Consider the following 25,247-nt stretch of genomic DNA (forward strand, 5'->3'; position numbering starts at 1 on the left):
TTTTGTTTTTCCCCCTGGGTGGAGTGAAACAGAATGAAAAATTCCTCAACTTTGTAGGTGAATTAGGTAAAGTGTGTCTGAGATGGTGAGGTTAACTTGGCTTTCTTACTATATATTTCTTACAAATATATTGTCTAGGAAAGATTAGAGAAGGGGTTTAGTAAGGTAGATGTTTAGTGAAGAGCAGAGAAATTTACATTTAATTTAAAAGGCCATAGGAAATTTTCAGATGTTCTTGAGTCACTTGGGTCTTGAGTAGTAAGTGCTTGATTAAGATGCCACGTAGAGGTATACAGGATAAATTACTTCCTGTGTAAGGTAGACAGTATTAGAACCAGAAGAACCCAAAGTGAATTGTACATGCATAGGCCTTTTGTATGGAAGGCGCATCTAGTTGTTCTAATAATGGCAAGATAGGAATCAACTGAATATCTACTCTTGCTTGGACTTGGCACATAATAATAGTGCTTGTTCCCGTTTAAGAGCTCATGATACACCAGATAAGGCAATCAGTGTAGCCCATGTATTATCACATTTGTAATCTTCAAAGTAACCCACAGAGATTTATTACAATACCCATTTTCTAATTGGGAAACTGAAAATCTGGGAGGTTAAAGCCCTACCTGAGACTGGCATTTGAACCAGACTCCAAAGTTCATGACCTTTCTCTGGGAGAATATTGTGATTTGTGCAGTAGGTTGTGAGAACTGAAACTAAGAGGCTGACATGGCTTGACACTGGATGGGAAGAAGGTGAAAGAGGAAACCCGTAAGGGAGAGGACGATGTCAGTATCATCGGGAGTGTTGGAGCTATGTGGAAGACAGGGCTTCAGTATGTCATTTTCAGTTTGGGGAGAAACCGTCCCTGTAGTTTGCATTGATTGCATTTTAATTGATAGCAGCAGGGGTAGTTCTGTGCACCTTTCGATAAGCTTTGTATAGTCTGAAAATTTCAGATATTGCATGGGGATGGGAGCACCCGAGTTAATGTACTTTCTGGACATGCTAATGTATGCCCTAGGAGGTAGAAGAAGGTCAGCCTGAAAAGAGAACCACCAGCAGCTGTGGTTAGAATTGTTCTTTCTACCAGCCTTCAGCAAAATGTCTTTTTAACTTTCTCTCACCCTCATCTTGTGAATTTGAAGCCTTTTGGTTGAAGTTTTAATAGAACTTGAGCTAAGTGTTCAATCCTAAAATCTTAATATATGTGTCTAAAATTCATCCACGTCCTTATATAAAGGCATGTGAAGAAAGAATGCATTTCGTGTTCCTTTGCATATTTTTTCTCAATTCTTTTCCAGAACGATAACCCTAGGGTCTAATAGCATGGCTTCTGCTTCTCTACCTAATTTGCATGGTGAATACTTTATAGTATGAAATACCCATTGATAGGCAAGAAAAGGAAAAAAAGAAAGATAGTGACTGTTTCATGTCAACAACAGGGGAATTTGAGTTTGGGTTTAGTTTAATTCTGAACAGTGATAAGGGGGATTAACACTAAGATGCCGCAATGCTGATGCTAGCAGCTTCTCTGTCCCTTGAGGGAAAGCAGAAGTTTCTGAGCACAGTGTCAAGAAGGTGGAATCTAGAGGCAGAGACCTAAATTCAAGTCCTGGCTTCACTACTATCTAATTGTGGGACTTGGGCACTTACTTTATATATAATTGGAGCTTTTGCTCCCTCATCTGAAAAATGGAAATAAGATCTATATTAATTAATTACGATAAGTACCATTTTCAAAAGTGCTTAAAGCAGAGTCTGGTTCATTGTGTGGTTGGAGACTGCTATTAAGAGCAAAGATGGCTAGACGGACAGTGAACTTAATATAGCAGGAGAGAAAAAGTCCTCTACAGCGTTTCAGGGTCACAGTGAGGGCTTCGAAGTGGAGGTAGGAGACGGTGCCAGAAGAGAGCTGGGAAATGGATTTTCTCAGATACACAGAACTGTACACAGTGCACATGTACAGTTGGTCATGAGAGCAGAGAGAGCTACAGAGTATAGCAGGGAGAGAATGTGTGTATGGATGACGTATATGTTTGGGGGGGTGCACACACAGATACGAATTCTCCCCCCCCAACACTCTCTGACAAAAACATAGATTTACAGAAAGAGGTTTATCCTCTTCCCTCCTTGTTCAGTCTTGAACATAAGTGGAAAAACAAAATAATAGAAGGAAGCAGAGAAGGCTCTAACATTTTCACGTATACAGAGCAAGATTTCCCAATCAAAACCCAAACTGACAACAGCAACTCTTGTGAGAAAAATGGCCCATTTTCTTATAAGGGGTAATGTCATCCGGACATGGACCCTCTTCATCATTTGGTATGACGGTTATTCTGGCAGTTTTACAGAATATAACTTTGAGAAATAATTTCTGTCATTACTCTGGTTGTTCCTGGGAAACCACACCCAGGTTAGACTTGCCTCAACACTACAGTGTTTGTGTAGAATGGAACTTCCCTTGGGTCTAGCAACGAAGACCTGGAAGGTCTCCTGGTTTGGGGGTAAGCGGTGGGCCACTCTCTACTCTTCAGTCTTCTCTGAACACAGTTGTCAGTGACTTCAGACTATGCAAGTACCTAAAATTTGTCTAGCTTCTAATCTGTAACCATTTCTTTTATGTATTTTTATTCCCACATCTATAAACTTGGAATTAGAGTATCCCTATGGTATTTCATGCTTCAGTTTTTCAAGCTAATAACTTCCTATCAAGTTCCTGTCCATCCTTCATGTGGGCTAAAGGGTGGATACACTATATGGTATATTCTTTTCAGTAGCTTCTGAATAAATAATGAAATGCTAATATTGCTTTTTTTCTTAACAATTGTTCTTAAGTGTTAAATCAGCTGCAGATTAATTGGAACTTTCTCACCATTTTCCCTTTTCTCTTCATAAATTAGCTTTCACTTTCATTTTCTTTCATGGACCTTTCCCTCCTTCTCTTCAGATATTCTCAGAGGGCGTCTAAAGTTCTTTGGCTCTGTAGTTTTGAAGTGTGCAATTTGGAAGGAATGTGGGTCTGGAGGGAATTAAATTAACTAGAAGCACTCTGATTTTTTATTAAATTGCCTCTTTCAAAGATATTATAGCACATTCCAGGTATCCATTTCTAAATTTTCTTCAAAAAAAGGGAAAAGGCATTAAAGTTCAGACCATTTTAGTTCCTTTCTTGCTTTACTTTTAAGGTTTGTGCTCCAAATACCTTTATCATGTTTTTAGCACAAAGTCCCAAACATTAAGAAAATATATTTATTGAATTTAATTTGATAAAAAAAGAAAGTCAGCGAATGAAGGTTTCAAAACAGCCAGAAAATGAAGAGAATGGAAGAAGCAGGAGCAGTAAGTAAACCGTGGGGAAGTCATCTCCCCAAGCAAAGGGTGAAAATTCCAAATGATAGATAATGTAGGCAGTGGTCAGAAGCTGGTAGAATAATGTGCAGAAAGAACAAAGAGCATAATCCTGCAGAGGAAATTGAGTATCGGCCTGTAAGACAGTTTGTGCAGTTCGAATAGAAAACCCTATAGGCACTATAATGGGTAACAAGCAGGCCACCGGTTAGTTTATTTCCCCCCTTTGGACTGATACAAAGTAAATGTGTGATTGTGAGAGATGAGGAAGAACTGTACTTTTGAGATAATCAAAGTGACCCGGACCTTGGCTGTGCTAATGTATCCGGTCCTGGGATTCTTGACTAGAGGGTATACCCCACAAAACAACTCAAGAGAAATGGAAAAATAAAATTAGCTGAAGACTGGTCATTGAGTATCAGCACATGTGACTGTGAAAAAGCATATTGTGTGGATGACTAGTTTAAGTTTTCAAGTATTCTCTTCACTTTCAGTAGCTTACTTCATATATGCACCCAAAGGAGGCATGATGTATTCAGAGTTGGAATGATGGTTGCAGTATAGGAAATGCCAGGCTGTTTCTGTGGAAATAAAACTGATCCTGCCATTTTTTTCTTAAAATACTTTAGTGCATTCTGACTTCCTCAGTATGAAACCTAAGTTCCTTAGGGTGGCTTGAGAAGTCCCTCTTTGGGGGCCTAACTTTCTGGTGGGTAATTATTTTCTTTATTTGTTTATGCCCTTTCCTCCAATCCTAATTGAGGAATTCCAATTTTCTTTAAACATTTTTTTTTTTTTAAAGGAACACATGGGTGGCTCAATTTTTAAGAGCCTACCTTCGGCTCAGGTCATGATCCCAGGGTCCTGGGATCCAATCCTGCTTCTGTCTCCCTGCTCAGTGGGAAACCTGCTTCTCCCTCTCCTACTCCCTCTGCTTGTGTTCCCTCTCTCTCTGTCAAATAAATAAATAAATAACACTTAAAAATTTTATTTATTTATTTATTTGTAGAGAGAGCATGAGCAGAGGGAGCAGAAGCAGGCTCCCTGCTGAGCAAGGAGCCTAATGTGGGACCTGATCTCATGACCCTGGGATCATTATCTGAAGGCAGATACTTAGCTAACTGAGCCACTCTTCTGTCCATCAGATTTTCTTACTAAACACAATATGTTCCTTTCTGCCAGAAGGCTCTACTCTAACCGTGATCTCTGGTCCATCTACTTTTTTGGTCCCTTTTTTTTTTTTTTTTTTGGTCTCTTCTACTTTTAATTCAAAATTTGTCTCATATTAGGGCATTCAGACAAGAAGGTCCTTCTCTGGTCTTAGTACTTCCCATGCCATAGTTTGAATGCCTCTTTGTCCATTTTTCCTAGTAGACTGTAAGTAGTTTTAAGGAATGCCCTATAGTACGTATCATCAATGTTTCCTCCCTATTGCCTAGCAAAGTGGCTCTCATCTGAATCTACTCATTATTTATTGGTTAAGTGAAGTGTCAAAGGAACCAGGATAATTTCATTAGAAGGGAAGGCTGAAGAGATAAATAACACTTAATAGAATGAGGGACATAGAGAGGATTCACAAATTACACATCTCATCAATTGAACTACAGACCTTTTCACTATTCTGTAAAATGAAAGTCAGAGCTTCCCTAAAAAGGGTAAACTACCCCACAACACTTCCATCATGCTTCTATTTTATGATTGCTGAGTTGTCTTGTATAGTTAAAATTTTATCTTTCACCTCATTGTAGGCTCTGTGTGTGTGTGTGTGTGTGTGTATGTGTGTGATTTTTCTGTCAGAGAATTACACCACTTTTTCTTTTTTAATCACTCCCAAAGGGCCTGACACAGTATTACGTGGACAGTAGGCACTTTACAGGTTTATCTTCAATGAATTACTTTTGGATGAAATAACGGTGGAAGATAGGCTCTGTGAAACTTTAAAAATTAAATACCAAATGATGTCAAGTCTATAATCTGTTCTTTCTACACTGGTCATAATATTTCTTTAACATAGAAAAGAAACTGACATCATGGAGAATGAGGCTATACCCCATATTTTCTTTAATCTGTCAGTGGAATGAAATATTCAACAGAAGTCCATACTGTAGAATAGACCATATCCAGTTGGGGGGTATCCATACCAACGGATTGAAATAATTTTATAAATGTGAGTGTTTGATCTAAAGCAGAGAGAAGTTGATTCATTACATGTTTGATTTTTCAATCCCAGATTTTAGGGGTATTATTTCTTTAAATGTAGAGATAGGATTTAATTATAGGAACCAGGACAAGATTGTCCTCAAAATCTGAACATAATTGAATGGAACAGTAATTAGCAAACTGTGATTCTTGAACCAGAACCATGGACGTTGCCTGGGAACTCCTTAGAAATGCAAATTATCAGGCCACTCTGGACTTACCAAGTCAGAAAATCTGATGGTTGGGCCCAGCAATCTGTGCTTTAATAAGCCCACCAGAGGATTCTGATGCACAGTCAAATTTTGAAACCCACTGGAATAAACTTTGCAGAGCACCAACTAGGAAGTTTAGATGTGACTGTGGCAACACTGGAGGACGTAAGGATTTTCCAGCCTTGAGCATCCCCTAACTGTTCCCTTTAAGTACTGGATCCTCCTTTAGTCCACGTCTTCATGCCATAGAAAACATCAAGAACTGTTCGTCATGTGTAGCAAAAGTTGACAGCTCATTCTTGTATTATGATCTCAATATTAGCTCTGGAGTCTTTTTTTTTTTTCTTAAGATTTTATTTATTTACTTGAGAGAGAGAACAGGAGGAGAGGGAAGGGCAGTGCCCCCTTCCCAAACCTCCCCGCCCCTCCCCCACCCTGCCAAAGAGGGCTCTATCCCGGGACTCCTGGATCATGACCTGACCTGAGCTGAAGGCAGATGGTGAACAGACTGAGCCACCCTAGCACTCCTTGCTCTGGAGTCTTGTAATACTGTTTGCTGTTAGACTTCTCTATTTGGAGTGATCAATGACAAAAGTCATTAACAAAACAACCCCACTATTTGTGGAAGATTTTATTTTGGTGAATGATTTTGGTGGCTAATTGCTTTTTAATTTTAATGTCTGTGGGAGAATATGGCTTTGAAAAATACATGGAAAATAATTTCAACTCTTCAGATCAAGGAGCAGAAGCAAAAATAATTTAAATACTTACGCATATTATACGCATCACACATGATAGAAAATGAAAAGTTATAGCTCCATTTTCTTGTATCTCTAGGAAGCTATAAAAGTGCACATGTGACTCAGGTCATCTCATAAAGAAAAAATAATATGCAACATATAAAATACAGAGATGTTTAAGAGGATTATAAAAATCTGGACTACCTACTTATTTTGTAGTAGCAAATTTATTCATTATTGTTGCTATTAATAATAGTAATATCATTATGAATCTGTGCATATATTAAAAAAACCACTATTTGCATTATCCACAAAAGAAAATTTTCCCTGTGGGACTTAATTGTGGCTTTCGGAAAAGAGAAGTGAAATCATTATGAAATGCTGAGATAGTCATACCTTTCTGCCCATGGGTCGAACACTCATTAATATTTATGTGAAGATTTTATTTTGTAGGAGAAGGAGGGGGTTAAATAGAAGATTCTTTGAGTACAAGGAGTGAGAACATGGTATGCAGTGCAAGACTCTGACACATGGATCACCAGCCACTTTGTGAAGAGGGAAAGCTCTTCCTCGGACAAGAAAATAAAATACCCTCTCTTTTCTTTTTCTTTCTTTCTTTCTTTCTCATTTCTTCTTTTTTCTTTTTTTTGCTTGTAAGTAAGTGAGGAATCTACTAATGGAAGGCCGTCTCTTCATGAAACACAGGAGGTCCCTGGTACACCATGTGAAGGCAGATCTGGAGACTCAGGATGACAGTGGCAAAACAGCCGGTTTCTTCTTGCTCCATTATTTGTGACAATGTTTACTTATAGGCACGGAGTGCATCTTACTTAGTCTTGGACTAGCGCGGCATTCTTTTCCGCTCGGTTTCTCTCAGCTGAGCAGAAGCTGTTGAGGACACTGCAGTGTCCCTTTTGAGACTGCAGCCAGTCCCTTTTGAAGTGAACCACTTTTAGGTCTTTGGTCTCTTTCACCGGTGCCCATATCCATATGTCATGGTGAGAATTTCATACTATGAAAAGTGTCTATGTTTACAGTAGTGAACTAGTTATTAGTGGATGGATGAACTGGGTCAGACAAAGGAGACATAGACCTTAATTTCTACAGAGAACACAATCTACATCAAATTTCAGATTATTAATGTGAGTGTATGTGTGTGTGTGTGCACGCGCTTAATAATTGAAGACTCCCGTTGTGTCGCTTCAGAGAGCTCATGAACTAGTTTGATGAAGAAATGTCAGGACTGGGCCAAGAGATGATAAATTATTCTGGATAGAGTTGTCTTCCATAAGAGTCAGGCACAGAGGTCCTGACATAACACCTTGGATACTTTTCTGAGTCAGTACTGAACCATTGCTTGTTCCAGTAATAACGTAGGGATAAAATAAAACATCCTCCAAGGAGGCATTTAGTGGTGAGCTAAGGCTGAGAATCTTTAAGGACATTTATCTCCATAGTAGCAACGTTTGACTCTTTGTGGTTTCCACAAATCTTTGTAAAAGGCATTGATCGCCACTGTCAGTATGATTAGAGGAAGCACTGATGCATAGCATGTTTATGATTAAAAAAAACAACAAACAATTCATGCACTTAACACATGTCAAGAGGAAGACATTACTCTCCTGGGAAAGGACAAATTTTTACCTTTTAAAGAAGTGACGTTTATTTTCCATTTTTTTTCTTATATAGCGTCAGCTTTTCTGTAAGGTATGGCCCAGTCTGAGGACCAAGAAAGTCACACTTACTCTGTGACCTTAAACAATTCACCTGACTTCTTTGGTTCTTATTACCCATGGCTTCAAAGGGAAGTTGTTTCTCTACCATGTTCTCTACCTCCAAAATTTATGGAATCTAGAAGTCATTGTTCCACATAGCTCTTCCAATAAACATTTCAGGATTTGCCATAAAGAGTTAAGTGTTAGCAGAGAGACCATCAAACATTTAGCTCCTCCCCCAACACTTGCTGAATGCCTATTACATCTTGAGGGAAGGGATGTAGAATGCAAAATTGTGTAAGATGTAATCTTTAACCTCTGGGAATATTTAACATCTTATGTAATGCAAGAAGAAAGTGTTAATTTTCATAAGGTCTTTGCAAAGACTGTTATGTACACCAGGGTCTCTCAAACTTTCACTGTTGACATTTTGAAACAGATGGATAATTCTTTTTGTGGGGGATTTCTTGTGCATTTTTGTATGCTTGATGAGATCCCTAGCCCATTACATCCCAGTAGCATACCCTAGTTATGACAACCAAAAATGTCTGTAAGATTGCCAAATGTTTCCTTGAGGGTCAAACTCACTTTGGTTGATAACCATTGCACTAGTGGAGAGCAGTCATATCTGTGGGGGAGGTTTCAGAGAAGACTCATTTAAAGAGATTTGATTTGACCTAGGTTCCTAGGTCTAGGAACCTAGGGCTAGGTAAAGCTACAAATAAAGTTTGCAGTCATATTTTGCAGGACCTTGATACTCTTACCATCGGGGAGCACTCCAAGTTTGGAGAAAATGAGATGGGAAGTTATTGTAAGTAGTTCAACATGGTTATTGGAGTAGGACAGAACTGGATTCAAAGCCTAGATCCAACACATTAGTAGGCATGTGACCTTGGTTAGTAATCTAATAGTTTCTGCCTATGTTGATTATTAAATGTAATGTTTATAAAGTCTTTAGCACTGTCATGAGAGGCATGTACCTCTCATGAATATCATAGTGAATGAATATTGTGGTGACTAATGAATATCATGGTGACACATGTATCAACCACAGGGTCTTGACATTTTTTTAAAATTAACATAATGTATTATTTGCTTCAGGGGTACAGGTCTGTGAATCATCATCAGTCTTATACAATTCACAGCACTCACCATAGCACATACCCTCCCCAATGTCCACAACCCAGCCATCTTATCCCTACCCCCCTCCCACTCCCTAGCAGCCCTCCATTTGTATCCTGAGATTAAGAGTCTCCTGTATGTTTTGTCTCCCTCCCTGGTCCCATCTTGTTTCATTTTATCCCTCCCTATTCCCTACACCCCCCCGCCCTGCATCTCAAATTCCTCATATCAGAGAGATCATATGATAATTGTCTATCTCTGATTTACTTATTTTGTTTAGCATAATACCCTCTAGTTCCATCCATGTCCTTGTAAATGGCAAGATTTGGGGTTTTTTTTTGGATGGCTGCATAGTATTCCATTGTATATATGTACCACTTCTTTATCCATTCATCCGGTTTTTTGTTTGTTTGTTTTCTATTCATATGTTGATGGGCATCTAGGTACCTTCCATAGTTTGGCTATTGTGGACATTGCTGCTATAAACTTTTGGGGGCATGTGCCTCTTTGGATCACTACATTTGTATCTTTAGGGTAAATACCCAGTAGTATGATTGCTGGGTCATAGGCTAGCTCTATTTTTAACTTTTTGAGGAAACTCCATATTGCTTTCCAGAGTGGCTGCACCAGCTTGCATTCCCACCAACAGTGTAGGAGGGTTCCCTTTCTGCACATCCTCGCCAGCATCTGTCCTTTCCTGACTTGTCAATTTTAGCCATTCTGACTGGTGTGAGGCAGTATCTCATTGTGGTTTTGATTTGTATTTCCATGATGCCGAGTGATGTTGAGCACTTTTTCATGTGTCTGTTGGCCATCTGGATGTCTTCTTTGAAGAAATGTCTGTTCATGTCTTCTGCCCATTTCTTGATTGGATTATTTGTTCTTTGGGTGTGAGTTTGATAAGTTCTTTATAGATTTTGGATACTAGTCCTTTATCTGATATGTCATTTGCAAATATCTTCTCCCATTCTGTCAGTTGTCTTTTGGTTTTGTTAACTGTTTGCTTTGCTGTGCAAAAGCTTTTGATCTTGATGAAGACCCAATAGTTCATTTTTGCCCTTGCTTCCCTTGCCTTTGGAGATTTTTCTAGGAAGAAGTTCCTGTGTCTGAGGTCGAAGAGGTTGCTGCCTCTGTTCTCCTCAAGGATTTTGATGGATTCCTTCCTCACATGGAGGTTTTTCATCTATCCGGAGTCTTTTCTTGTGTGTGGTGTAAGGAAATGGTCCAGTTTCATTTTTCTGCATGTGGCCGTCCAGTTTTCCTAACACCATTCATTGAAGAGACTGTCTTTTTTCCATTGGACATTCTTCCCTGTTTGTCAAAGATTAGTTGATCATAGAGTTGAGGGTCCATTTCTAGGCTCTCTATTCTGTTCCACTGATCTATGTGTGTGTTTTTGTGCCAGTACCATACTGTTTTTTTTTTTCTTTTAAAGATTTTATTTATTTATTTGACAGAGAGCGATCACAAGTAGATAGAGAGGCAGGCAGAGAGAGAAAGGGAAGCAGTCTCCCTGCTGAGCAGAGAGCCCAAAGTGGGACTCTATCCCAGGACCCTGAGATCATGACCTGAGCTAAAGGCAGCGGCTCAACCGACTGAGCCACCCAGGCGCCCCAGTACCATACTGTTTTGATGATGACAGCTTTGTAATAGAGCTTGAGGTCTGGAATTGCGATGCTACCAACTTTGGCTTTCTTTTTGAACATTCCTCTGGTTATTTGAGGTTCTTTTCTGGTTCCATATAAATTTTAGGATTATTTGTTCCATTTCTTTGAAAGAAATTGATGGTATTTTTAAAAAACATTTTATTTATTTCTTTGACAGACAGAGATCAAAAGTAGGCAGAGAGGCAGGCAGAGAGAGAGGAAGGGAAGCAGTCTCTCTGCTGAGCAGAGATCCCGATGCAGGACTCGATCCCAGGACCCTGGGATCACGACTTGAGCCGAAGGCAGAGGTTTTAACCCACTGAGCCACCCAGGTGCCCCCAAAATTGATGGTATTTTGATAGGAATTCCATTAAATGTGTAGATTGCTTTGGGTAGCATAGACATTTTCACAATATTTGCTCTTCCAATCCATGAGCATAGAATGTTTTTCCATTTCATTGTGTCTTCCTCAATTTCTTTCATGAGTACTTTATAGTTTTCTGAGTACAGATTCTTTGCCTCTTTGGTTAGGTTTATTCCTAGGTATTTTATGGTTTGCATGCAGTTGCAAATGGGATTGACTCCTTAATTTCTCTTTCTTCTGTCTTGCTGTTGGTGTATAGAAATGCAACTGATTTCTGTGCATGGATTTTATATCCTGACACTTTACTGAATTCCTATCTGAGTTCTAGCAGTTTTGGAAGTGGAGTCTTTTGGGTTTTCCACATAAAGTATCATATAATCTGTGGACAGCCCTGCCATGTTCCTGACCTTATGGGAAAAGCTCTCAGTTTTTCCCCATTGAGAATGATATTCGCTGTGGGTTTTTCATAGATGGCTTTTATGATATTGAGTTATGTACCATCTATCCCAACACTGTGAAGAGTTTTGATCAAGAAAGGATGCCGTACTTTGTCAAATGCTTTTTCAGCATCTACTGTAAGTATCATAAGGTTCTTGTTCTTTCTTCTGTTAATGTATTGTATCACGTTGATTGATTTGTTGATGTTGAACCAAACTTGCAGTCCAGGAATAGATCCCACTTGATCATGGTGAGTAATCCTTTAAATTTACTGTTGTATTCTATTAGCTAGTATTTTTGTGAGAATTTTTACATCCATGTTCATCAAGGAAATTGGTCTGTCATTCTCCTTTTTGATGGGGTCTTTAGTCTGGTTTTGGCATCAAGCTAATGCTGGTCTCATAAAATGAGTTTGGAAGGTTTCCTTCCATTTCTGTTTTTTGCAACAATTTCAGGAGAATAGGTATTAATTCTTCTTTAAATGTTTGGTAGAGTTCCCTTGGGAAGCTCTCTGGCCCCGGGCTCTTGTTTTTTGGGAGATTTTTAATGACTATTTCAATTTCCTTACTGGTTATGTGTCTGTTCAGGTTTTCTATTTCTTCCTGGTTCAGTTTTGGTAGTTTATATGTCTCTAGGAATGCATCTATTTCTTTTAGTGTCAAATTTACTGGTGCATTGTTGCTCATAATATGTTCTTAAAATTGTATTTCTTTGATGTTGGTTGTCATCACTTCTCTCTCATTCACGATTTTTTAATTTGGGTCCTTTTGCCTTTTTTTTTTTTTTTTTTTTTTTTTTGATAAGTCTGACCTGGGTTTTATCAGTCTTTTTAATTCTTTCAAAGAACAAGCTCCTAATTTCGTTGACTTGTTCTACTATTCTTTTGGTTTCTATTTCATTGATTTCTGCTTTGATCTTTGTTAATTCTTTTCTGCTGTGTTTAGGCTTTCTTTGCTGTTCTTTCTCCAGCTCCTTTAGGTGTAGTGTTAGGTTGTGTACCTGAGACCTTTCTTGTTTCTTGAGGAATGCTTCTATTGCTATATACTTTCCTCTCAGGACTGCCTTTGCTGTGTCCCACAGATTTTTGAACAGATGTGTTTTCATGGTCATTTGTTTCCATGAATTTTTTCAATTCTTCTTTAATTTCCTGGTTGACCCATTCATTCTTTTGTAGGAAGCTCTTTAGCCTCCATGTATTTGAGTTTTTTTCCAACTTTCCTCTTGTGGTTGAGTTCAATTTCAAAGCATTGTGGTCTGAAAATATGAAAGGAAGGATCCCAGTCTTTGGCACTGGTTGAGACCTGATTTGTGGCACAGGTTGTGATCTATTCTGGAATATGTTCCATGTGCACTAGAGAAGAATGTGTATTATATTGCTTTGGGGTAGAATGTTCTAAATATATCTGTGATGCCTATCTGGTCCAGTGTGTCATTTTTAAAGCCTTTATTTCCTTGTTGATCTTTTGCTTGGATGATCTGTCCATTTCAGTGAGGGGAGTGTTAAAGTCCCCTACTATTATTGTATTACTGTCAGTGTGTTTCTTTGATTTTGTTATTAATTGGTTTATATAATTGGCTATTCCCGTGTTAGGGGCATAGATATTTAAAATTGTTAGATCTTCTTGTCATACAGACCCTTTAAATATGATATAGTGTCCTTCCTCATCTCTTATTGTATTCTTTTGCTTAAAATCTAATTTATCTGATGTAAAGATTGCCACTCCAGCTTTCTTTTAATGTCCATTAGCATGGTAAATTGTTTTCCACCCCCTCACTTTAAATCTGGAGGTGTCTTTGGGTCTAAATTGAGTTTCTTGCAGACAGCATATCAATAGATAATGTTTTTTTATCCATTCTGATACCCCGTGTCACTTGATAGGAGCATTTAGCCCATTTACATTCAAAGTAACTATTGAAAGATATGAATTTAGTGCCATTGTATTGTCTATAATGTGACTGTTACTGTATCTTGTCTTTGCTCCTTTCTGGTCTACTACTTTTAGGGTCTCTCTTTGCTTAGAGGACACTTTTGAATATTTCCTGTAGGGTTGATGTGGTGTTGGCAAATTCTTTTAGTTTTTGTTTGTTCTGGAATCTTTTTATCTCTCCTTCTATTTTCAATGACAGCCTAGCTGTATATAGTATTCGTGGCTGCATATTTTTCTCATTTAGTGCTTTGAATATATCATGCCAGTCCTTTCTGGCCTGGCAGGTGTCTGTGCATAGTCTGCTGCCAAGCTAAGATTTTCACCATTGTATGTTACAGACCTCTAGTCTTGAGCTGCTTTCTGGATTTTCTCTTTGTCACCGAGACCTGTAAGTTTTACTATTAGATGATGGGTGTGAACATACTTTTATTGGTTTTGAAGGAGATTCTCCATGCCTCCTGGATTTTGATGCTTGTTCCTTTCACCAAATTATGGAAATTCTCTGCTGTAATTCACTCCAATATACCTTCCGCCCCTCTCTCTCTTCCTTCTTCATCTTGGATCCCAATTATTCTAATGTTGTTTTGTCTTATGGTATCACTTACCTCTTGAATTCTCCCCTCATGGTACTGTCATTGTTTGTGTCTCTTTTTCTCAGCTTCTTTATTCTCTATCCTTTGGTCTTCTATATCATTAATTCTCTCTTCTGCCTCCTTTAGCCTAGCAGTAAGTGCCTCCATTTTTTTTCCTACCTCATTACTAGCTTTTTTATTTCAGTTTGGTTAGATTTTAGTTCTTTTATTTCTCCAGAAAGGGCTTGTATTTCTCCAAAAAGGGGTTTTCTAGTATCTTCCATACCTTTTTTGACCCAACCAGCACCTTGATAATTGTCATTCTGAAGTCTAGATTAGACATCTTGCTCAAGATCATATTGATTAGATTCCTAGCTGTCGGTACTGCCTCTTGTTCTTTTTATTTTTTTTTTAAATTTTTTTTTTTTTGAGGTGAGTTGTTCTGCCTTGTCATTTTATCCAGATAAGAATAGATGAATGACAGAACAAAATACTAAAAGGGTAACAATGACCCCAGAAAGATATACACTGTTCAAATCAGAGGAGACCTGAAACTGGGGGGAGAAGAAAAGAGGAAAAAAAAAAAAGAAGAAAAAAACTATATATATATATATATATATATATATATATATATATATATATTAGACTGGTGAATAGAACAGAGCCACACACTTGATTTTTGGTATATTTTGGTCTGTTAGAGGAAACTACCTCCCAAAATTTTAAAGAAAGAAAAACTTATATATATATAAAAAATAAGGGTACGCTTCCCCTAAGAGACTATGGACTCTGAAAAACAACCTGAGGGTTTTGAAGGGTCAGGGGTGGGAGGTTGGGGCAACCTGAGGGTTTTGAAGGGTCAGGGGTGGGAGGTTGGGGGAACAGGTGGTGGGTAATGGAGAGGGCACGTTTTGCATGGAGCACTGGGTGTTGTGCAAAAAGAATGAATACTGTTACGCTGAAAAAATAAATAAAATGAGAAAAAAAAAAAAAAAAAAAAAAGAAAAAAAAAAAATAAGGGTAAACATGATGAAGGGATGGTATATGAATGTAATGATGAAAATTAAAAAAAGATTCGGAAAATGGAATTGGTAAGAATTTGGTTGGAAAAAGAAGAATAAAAAAAGAGGAAAGAATGTGATGAGACTGCAGACTAGAACAAAGACGTTCAATAGATTTAGGGTAAATTTTGATCTATTAGTAGAAACTGTATCCCAAAATTTTAAAGAAAGAGAAACCTATAAGTATATAAAGAATAAGGTTAAATACACTGAAGGAATAGAATATGAGTATAAGCATGAAAATTTAAAAAAGATTTTTTAAAAGGTATTGATGAGATAAAATAGTTTAAAAAGTTAAAATAGGAAAGAGGAAATTTTTTTTAAAAAGAATATGAAAAAAATAAAATTAAAAAAATTAACTTTGAAAAACTAAAGAATCTTGGGGAAAAAAAATCCACGAATTCTATGTCTTATTTTCCCCTGCTCTGGAGTTCCACAGTTTTCATTGATCTTGGTCTTGCCTGGATGTTCTTGCTAATCTTGTGGGGAAGGGGCCTGTTTTAGTGATTCTCAAATGTCTTTGCCCGAGGTGGAATTGTGCTGCCCTTGCCAGGGACCAGGTTAAGTAATCTGCTCTGGTTCACTCTCTGAAGCTTTTGTTCCCTGAATGCTCTCCGCTCTCTGTAGGGCTTTGTAGGATGGGAATGAAAATGGTGGCCTTCCAGTCTCTGACCCGGAGGATCGAAGAGCTCAGGGCCCCACTCCTCAATGAGCCCTCAGAGAAAAGCAGTCAATCCCTTCCATCTCCCTGTTCCCTGGCTGCACTTCAAGCTCACCCAGACTGTGAATGAGCATTTCTGTCTCTGGCGCATGGCCCTCTTTTGAGTCTCGAAACCCAGCAGATTTGTGCAACGTGATCCCATGCTGCTTCTCCCAATGAGGAAAGAGGGGTCTCCCGAGACCTGCCACTTTTGGGGTCTCTGCTTGAAGAGCAGTGGCTCAACGGTTCCTTGGATCACAGTTTAAGGTAACCCTGAGCTGAGAGCTTACTCCTGGGCGCCATCTCTGTAGCTGGCTTCTCCACTCCAATACCTGGGAGCTCAGACACGCCTGGTCTTTTTGTGACCCTGTGGGTTCTGAGACCACGCTATCCCTGCAAGGGCTCCACCCCTGGCTTAGCCTCTGGAGCAAGGTCCCTCAGTGGAGCAGACTTCTAAATGTTCCGATTTCATGCCCCACTGCTCTACCGCTTTCCAGGAGCTGACTCCTATACCCGTGGTCTCTCTTCCTCTATTTCACCTTGGATTCACTTTCCTGTACATCCTATCTTTCAGAAAGTGGTCAATTTTCTGTCCCTAGAATTACTGCTCTTCTCTTCTATCTCCTATTGGTTTGTAGGTGTTCAGAATGATTTGATAATGATCTCCCTGAACTCCTGGGACCCGATGATATTTCAGTCTTCCACTCCTCTGCTATCTTGCTCCTCCTCCAGGGTCTTGACATTCTGAATTCTGGTCATGAGTTGTGAATTTTGTTGTACCTTCTTATTCATAATGAAATATTCACAGTGAAATTATTTAATTTTATACTCATTAGATTTAGTGATATTTCCGATAAGGATGCTCCAACCCACTGATATGCTTTTTTGAGTATTAGAGGAAAAAGTGGAGTTAAAGCCAGCATATGATGGAGCACCCTGCACATGTTTATGGAGGGCTATTGCCATAAGATTATTTATTTATTTATTTGACAGAGAAATCACAAGTAGGCAGAAGTAGGCAGAGAAGCGGGCAGATAGAGAGGAGAAGCAGGCTCCCTGCTGAGCAGAGAGCCTGATGTGGGGCTTGATCCCAGGATTCTGGGATCATGACCTGAGCTGAAGGCAGAGGCGTAACCCATTGAGCCACCCATACGCCCCAACAACAAATGTCATTCTTAATGTGCATTGGGTTTGAGAAGCTACTGCTTAAGCAAGTGCTCAGGCTTGGTTTCATAACTTCACTTGGCAACCTTATCAAGTCTAAGATTTTGCAGTGTCATAATGAGGTTGAGAAATTAAGTCAGCCCTCAGTGGTCTTCATGTTGCTGGATTTGGAAACTTGGAACATTCAGATGTATGACTCTAGGCCTTTGCTCAGACCCTAGCCACTGAGGAAGGGTAGGACTTGAAATTGGAATCTTGGATATGCATATAAATATAAACTAATTGAGTTCTAGCTGTTCATATTTTTCAGTTAACGAGTTAGCTGTTCAAGTTGTTCAAATTGTTAGCACTCTCTTGTTTCAAGTAATTGTAGAGATTAATACTCACAGCTTCGAGTTTTGAAATGTTCACTCCTCAACTTTAGTTTATTCATGTCTTGAAATAAATGGTCATGTTAGAGTTAAAGAAAACTCGTATCACGCTTAAAACTGACAGCAGTCAGTTCCGTAAGGTCAGCATCTCTTCCAGCCATTGAATGTTTTATTCCGGTGGGGAAATATTTTGCTATATGACCTGTTAAGTCATATAAGTGAGCGTTATGCAACGCTCACTACTTTATGGCACTGTTGCTTCCAGTAGGATGTCATCGTGGTCCCAAACCCTGTAGACACACGTGTGACGTCTGCTAGTTGGTGGCAGCTCTGGCCGTGTCTTCTTAAACATAACTGGGAGAGGCTTACCTGAGGAGAGATGCGAAAAAAGTCACAACAGGAGAGTAATTGCATATGTTCTGTCTGACATGACATCCCATGGGAGTTAGGAATATGTTTGTGGTTTTATAAAGCATACTGTAAATATCAGGCTCGGCTTTGGCTGTGACCCTGGCAAACACGAGGCTAATATCATTTGTCATATTCAGACATTGCCTTTTATAAAACACCCTTGTTCAGGCTGCTACCAAGGTATGATGAGTCTGGCTCTGAGGAAATTGTTGTCCTTCTGATAGGGGGATAGAAGGATAGCAGGAGGTGGAGAGGAAGTATGATAGGGGATAGAGCAAAAACATGTCACTCAAGGGAGTGGAGAAATGTTGTTCTGATTAATTTGATTAATGAAATTTGCTAGACAGATTTTCTTATGTCTTCCAAGACTCTCATCTGTTGACCTATGTTTAATAGAAAAACTGCGAGAGCAGAGAACCTCAGAACTTGCCAGGGGCGGGGGGTAGGTACCTCCAGTGCTTAACTATAGTAAAATATTTTGGATTTCTCATTGCAAGAGAGGAGAGTAAAGTGAAAGATGGTGGTATATAGTGAAAAGGAGCAACAGGACCGTTTCACTCTGGTCCAGTTATTAGCATACTAGAGAGTTTCACCATTTGGCTTGAAATGTGATCCATGAGTATGTTTTTGAATTAAATCTCTACCTTAGGTCTGTCCCTTGAGTGATCTCTTCCTAAACCCAGTGTCCCTTGCTATAAAGCCCGAATCATTGGTTTGTCTTAATGAATTCCTAGCTTTAGTTAGAGCTCTTTTCAGACTGCATAGAATCAGAACATATTTTTGCTTGTAACAGACAGATGTTCAGAGCATGAAACCCCACCCAAAAGAGGGACTATGATGCATTTCCATCCATCGGCCACTGCAGTGACCAGCAGTGGCTATAGTCCATTAAATAATTATCTTTATTTTGGATAATACTCCTTCCACCAGAGACCCTGGGGGCTTAATTCCATTAATGCCTCTGCCTGTTTCTCTTTCTGTATTTTAACACAGCGTGCAGCTTCTCATTACTGGGAGTTTAAATCCTTTGTTGCGATAGGGAAGGTGTGATGTTATGAAAATACTTCCAAGGGGGAATGAAGCTTTTACTGTCTCATTGCTTGAGTAATTGCAATAACCTGTATCCTGAGCTGAAGCTGAGTATGAGGATCCAATGTACGGGACTAAATTATGACATCATTGTAGGAAGCTGAGTCCTCATATCTAGAAGGTAAAGAGGTGAAGGTGTGCCATGTGGTATTCTTTCTGTTCCTCTCCCCCTTCTCTGTTTTCCATGGCTTTCCCCTCAACTGTTTCCTTCTGCATTTTTTGTTTCCAGCATCAGTTTCTTTCTTTTTTCTTTCTTTTTTTTTTATTTTCAAGTTTAGGTTCAAGTTGTGAAGGTGAGAATTATGCTGTCACTAGGAAGGACAAAAATGCTTCTCAGATTCAACCACATTGTGGGCAAAATTGTTTGCTTCTCTCTGATTGCCTTTGTTAAAAATGAGCTATCCATTCCATTAATTTACTCATTCATTTATTCATTCTCAACGATTCTCTCTTAAACATTTACTGGATATCAGATATTCAGCCAGGATAAGAAAGAACAGCCCTTAAGGCACTTACAAATAATTACAAGACAGTGTGGTATTATGAAGGGAATATTTGCCAAGTACTGAAAGAGTCCAGTAGAAGGAATTTGTAACAGGTGGGGAGGGGAGATATTGAGGAAAGTACCATAGAGTAGTGATATTTGAGATAAAACTTGATGGATTAGTAGGTGGGTAGAACCACTGCAGTCAGAGGCATGCACAAAGGCATAGAAGCATAAAAGAGCCTTGCACAGTGGCATTGAGTGAGGAAAGTAATTTAATTTGATCTGACTTGAACAGAAGATGAGAATGGACTGATTAGCGTTGGGGTTAGATAGGCAGTTTGGCTGGAGCTTTCTATTAACTTTCTTTTAGAAAATTAGCATCAGTAAGAATGTGTCATTTGGATTCAAAGGAGGGCAGAATTTAAGACATGGAAGTCTATATGGAGGCAATTTCAATACTAGGCACAAATAAAAAATAATAGTCTGTGGAAATAACAAGTATGGGTAGAGTGTAATATGAAAGCCTGTAGACATTTGCCTGTGTTAGAAGGTTGGAAAATTTTTCTCGGATGATGAGATGTTGAGCTAGGAGGTATAGGATGGTAGGCTGACAAAAGAAGAATAGTCTTCTAGGTAAGAGAGGACAAAGGTGAGGTCTAGTTATCTAGATAGATAGGAGAGGAGAGGGTGACAGACTGAGAGCACAATTTAATTAGTCTTACCCGAGTATAATATGAGATACAGGAGAGGGGAGGCTAAAAACATAGATGGGACCCGATCAGAATACATTGCATGTTCTATGATTTGAAGGTTGGGTTTGCCTTGTAGGTGATGGGAGACAATGAAAGGTGTCAGTCAAGGAAGTGAGCACAGAAAGATCTGCTTTTTAAAGATCTTCCTCTTCCATCAGTATAGAGGATGGATTTGAGGTAGGCAGGATTAGAAATAGAGACATGCAGAGGAGTCCTATGGAGTAGCCCGGCAAGAGATACAGAAAGTGCAAACCAGGATAGAAATAATGCAGATAGAATCTAGTCATAGTTACTAACTCAAATCAAGTCTTTGATTATGCAGTCAGATAAGAGCTGGTGTCTTGGTTTAGGTTTGTTTAGAAGTAGAACATGAAACAAGAACGCAAGTGGAAGTAGTATAGCTTGGAGAGGGAGAAAAAGTCAACAGGGAAATGGTAAAATGGGGAAGGAAATTTGGCCAGTAAAGGACACATTCTCAAACAACTGCAATTACCACTATGGGAGGTGTGCTTAATCCTGTCGAAGAACTTTGGAAGGCATTATGGAAGATATGATTCACAATTATGCACCCAAGTGACACTCTAGACCACGATGGTAATAGGGGGCTCCTGAATTTCCCTTCTCCCGTGGATACACTGAATATACACAGCTATACATGAAACAGTTTCCTCAGAGAGAAACTCCCTTTGAGACATAATAATCTTGTTCATAAATGCCACTCCTGGCACAGTGCCAAATAATTGAGACAGACCCTCCAGCCCTCAGCTTCTCCCAGAGGAGCAAAGCGTTTGGACCATATGTATAGCACCCCAAATTTTAGGGCTCCTGTCTGAGGGATGGGCCTTCAAATCATCTAGCTCTGTAAGTCAATGGGGATTGGTAAATTCATTAGAGCAGAGAAAGCAGATTTTAAATGGGTGCAATAGCATCCCTCGTAGCTATACACTTAGGCTCAGTGCAGAGGGAATAGGCAAAACACCATATCCCAGTTTTTCCCTAAAAGGGGTCTGACTGAATAATGTCCTAGCTTCTGCCTCAGGGTCCACCTTCTAATTAGCCTGCATCTAGGTCTTGACTGTGATTTTTCTAGGAACCTGAAAGTGCCATTGGGTGATTTCGCTACATCCTTACTCCAATAATAAAACAAAGTTGCCAGCTTCTTCCTGGAAGGAACTTGTCCACACTCAAGGGCCCTGAATTTTATGGCAGCAGTCCAAGGGATGTTCTTCAAATCACCTACCTCTGATAGCCAACAGGGCATGGCATTCCTGAGTCCCGCAGTACCTTATTAAACAACAGCAAAAAACAGTTACCAAATAGATGTGCAAGCACTTCCCACATCTACCCATCCTAGGTTCCATGTATAGGGAACAGGCAAAAACTCCTTTTTCCAGTTTCTTCCTGCAGGGGGTTTGACTACATACTTTCCCAGCTGCTGTCTAAGGTTCCAGCTTCTAATTGGCCTGTTTGTGGTAGCTGACTGGAACCCTCTTGGGAGCCTAAGAGACCTGGTGGGCATACCTTTTGTTTCCTCCTGACTCACTCCAATAGTTAAAACAATCTTCTAGGTTCTCCCTAGAAGGAGCTTACTATCACATCTAGATCCAACTGCTATGCTTTCCACCCAAGGAATTGGATTCCAAATAATCTAGCTTGAGAATACAGTGGGACTCAACATTCAGTTCCTAGGACCGTATAAAACAAAATGGTGGTTCTATTTGGGCACATAAGTTCTCCCAGTGACTATTCCTTTTGGATTAGTAGAGAGTGAATAAGCAAAAACATTCAGTTTCTGATTTATCTCTGGTAGGTACTAGATTGCACATCTAATGTTCAATTTTTCCCATCTGCTGCCTGAAGACTAGGCTTCCAATTAGCCTTTATTGGGAACCAAGGGACTAGTAATTAGTGATCCTCTGGAGAATGAACAGGTGTATAAGCATTTCATATGCCTTTGGGATAGTGATGGGTCTTGGCACAGCCCCAGCTACTGGGAGCCACTAACAACAAAAGTGGCTTAGACAATGCAAAAGGTTTGAGAGACAACAAGGAGCCTGGGCCAGACTGTTGACAAAGTTCATCTCCGACATGAGATCAATCTCTCAAGACTGGGAGAAGTGACTGTTTTATTTCATGCATGGAAACCAACACAGATTCAAGGGAAACAAACAAGTATGTTCTAACAAAAGAAGAAATCTCCAGAAATCGATCTTGATGAAATGGAAATAAGTGACTTACCTAGTAGAGAGTTAAAAATAATGGTCGTAAAGATGTTTACCAAGGTCAAGAGAGTAATGCAAAAAAATAAAGTGAGGATTTCAGCAAAGTGATCGGAATATATAAAGTGGAAATCCTAGAGCTGCAATAATACCCAAACTGAAAAATTCAGTAGTAGAGGGGTTCAGTGATGGACTAGATCGAATGGAAGATAGGGTCAATGAATTTGATGATAGGGCAGTAAAACTCATCCAATTAGATGAGCAAAAAGGATGAAGACAAAGTGAAGAGAGTTTAAGAGACTGTGCAGAAGCCATTAGATGGACCAATATACACAGTATAGAGGTCTCAGAAGAAAAGAGAGATAAAGGGGCAGAAAGTTTGTTAAAAACTAATGACTGAAAAAACTTTCCTAACCTGTCTTCCAGATCCAGGAAGCCCAAAATGTATACAAGATGAATCAAAAGACACCCTTTCTGGGATACATTACATTAAATCTTCAAAAATTAAAGACAAAGAGAAATTCATAAAAGCAGCAAGTGAAAAACGACCTGTTGTATATAAGACTTTCAGTAGATTTTTCAGCAGAAACCTTGCAGGCCAGAAGGGAGTTGGATGATACAGCCAGAGTGCTGAAAGGAAAACTTCCAGCCAAGAATATTCTGCCCAGAAAATTTACCCATCAGAATTGAAGGATAGATCTGCAGTGGCAAATCAGGCTAGCATGCACTGAAATTGTAAGGCCCTAATGAATAAAAGCAGGGTAACATGTTTTCTGTTAACTCAGTTAAAAAAAAAAAATGGGTTCACTCCCAGATTTTGTTTTGGGTCAGTGGTTAGATGATGATTCCATTAATTTAGAGAATATGAGAAGAGGAATGGGTTTAGGAAGAAAAATTAAATTGTTTTAGACATACTATCTTTGAGAAGTGTGTACAGGAGATCAGGTAACAGACAACTTCAAGCTCAAGGAAAGATCTGGAACAGGAGACTTAGATTTAGGGTTTATCAGCATGTAGGTAATGTTAAAAATCAAGGGACAAGTAAAACTGAGGAATATTGTGCAGAGTGAGAAGACCTAGAGGCTAAGAAGAGAACTTGAGAGACCACCAACATTTCAAGCATGTCAGGAGGAAGAGGTACCTATGTCAGAGAAAGAGAGGAAATGGACAGTTGTGTGTAGAGAACAAGAATAGTGTAGAGTTACAGGCACCAGTAGACCAGAGACATTCAATAAGGAGAAAGTCAGCAGTTTTAACTGCTGCAGTAAGTAAGATAGAGGTTTAATGATGTACATGATTTGGTCTTTAGTGATCCTAGTAAGAATAGCTTGCAGTAGAATGGTTGATGTAAGATTGTACCAGGTTTAGGAGTGTGCCTCCTTCTCTCTGTGAATAAGGGGGAGATTAGATGTTGGGTAGGGGGAGATTTAATTTCAAGCCAGTGTTTATGGCATATTCATAAACCAAAGTGGGAGGGATCAGAATAAGTTGAATGCATTGGGAAGAGAAGGACTACATAGTGTAGGAAGACCCCAGGCAAGTCAGTACTAAATGGTGTATGTGAAGGGAATGCTCAATCAGAAATAAGAAACACCTCATCCTGTAAGACTGAAAAAAAGAGGATAAGGTTGATTATGGGTGAACCTAAGTTAGTAGAAGGTAACAAGTGGAATATGCAGAAGAGCGGGTTCTAAGTATTCTTGATGATTCAGGAGCCCAGATCTTCTGAGATTGCGTGGAGTCTAGAAAAAAATGATTAAGGTTTGGAAAAACTGTGGAAATGGGAGAGGGTATTTTTTGAGTTCAGATAAAAGGATTGCTAGACTGTGCTGATTTTCCAGATTGAGAATGTGTACCAGTGTGACTCTCTGATTTTTCCTCCTAGTGCTCAGCTACTTGAATGTGGAAACAGAAGAGACTCAATTGCAGCATTGATCTCTGAGGTTTAATAGGGCAAGTGAAGTCCACAAGACACAGGTGCAAGGAAGCCTTAATTTTCTTTGAACTCATGGTACGTGTCCATTGTGAGTTGGAGGATGGGACACTCTGCACATGGTGATAACTTCAGAACCAGGCTGGTGGAGATCCATTTCATGATCTTCACAATCTCTACTGTCTGCATGGCAGGGCAAAGGATTTTGACAACTCCCATACTGCTTCTTAAAGAGCTTTTTTTTTTTTTTTTTAAAGATTTTATTTATGTATTTGACAGAGAGAGAGATCACAAGTAGGCAGAGAGGCAGGCAGAGAGAGAGGAGGAAGCAGGCTCCTTGCAGAGCAGAGAGCCCGATGCGGGACTCGATCCCAGAACCCTGAGATCATGACCTGAGCCGAAGGCAGCGGCTTAATCCACTGAGCCACCCAGGCGCCCCAACTCCCATACTGCTTCTTAAAGCTTCCACCCAGAAGTGATACACATGAAAGCTGTTCACACTTACCGAACATATGAAATCACCTCTGATCATTCCTAATTTCCACGTGGTAGGGAAGTACAATAAATACTATCTTATGCTCAAAAGACAGAATATTTGTGAACTGTTTGACTACTTTTACTCGGGCTTCTGCGATAATGTACTTTACCATTCAGATTGTTTTACTCTCTGCTTCCTGCAGTCTATTTCATCTGTGATGTGTCCACATAATCCAACTTCGGGTTTTAGCCAGTTATTCTTCAGTTGTTTCCCTGAGTACTCCGTCTTGCCTTGCGGT

The sequence above is a fragment of the Meles meles genome, chromosome 4 (genome assembly GCF_922984935.1).
Source record: "Meles meles chromosome 4, mMelMel3.1 paternal haplotype, whole genome shotgun sequence".
Lineage (NCBI taxonomy): Eukaryota > Metazoa > Chordata > Mammalia > Carnivora > Mustelidae > Meles > Meles meles.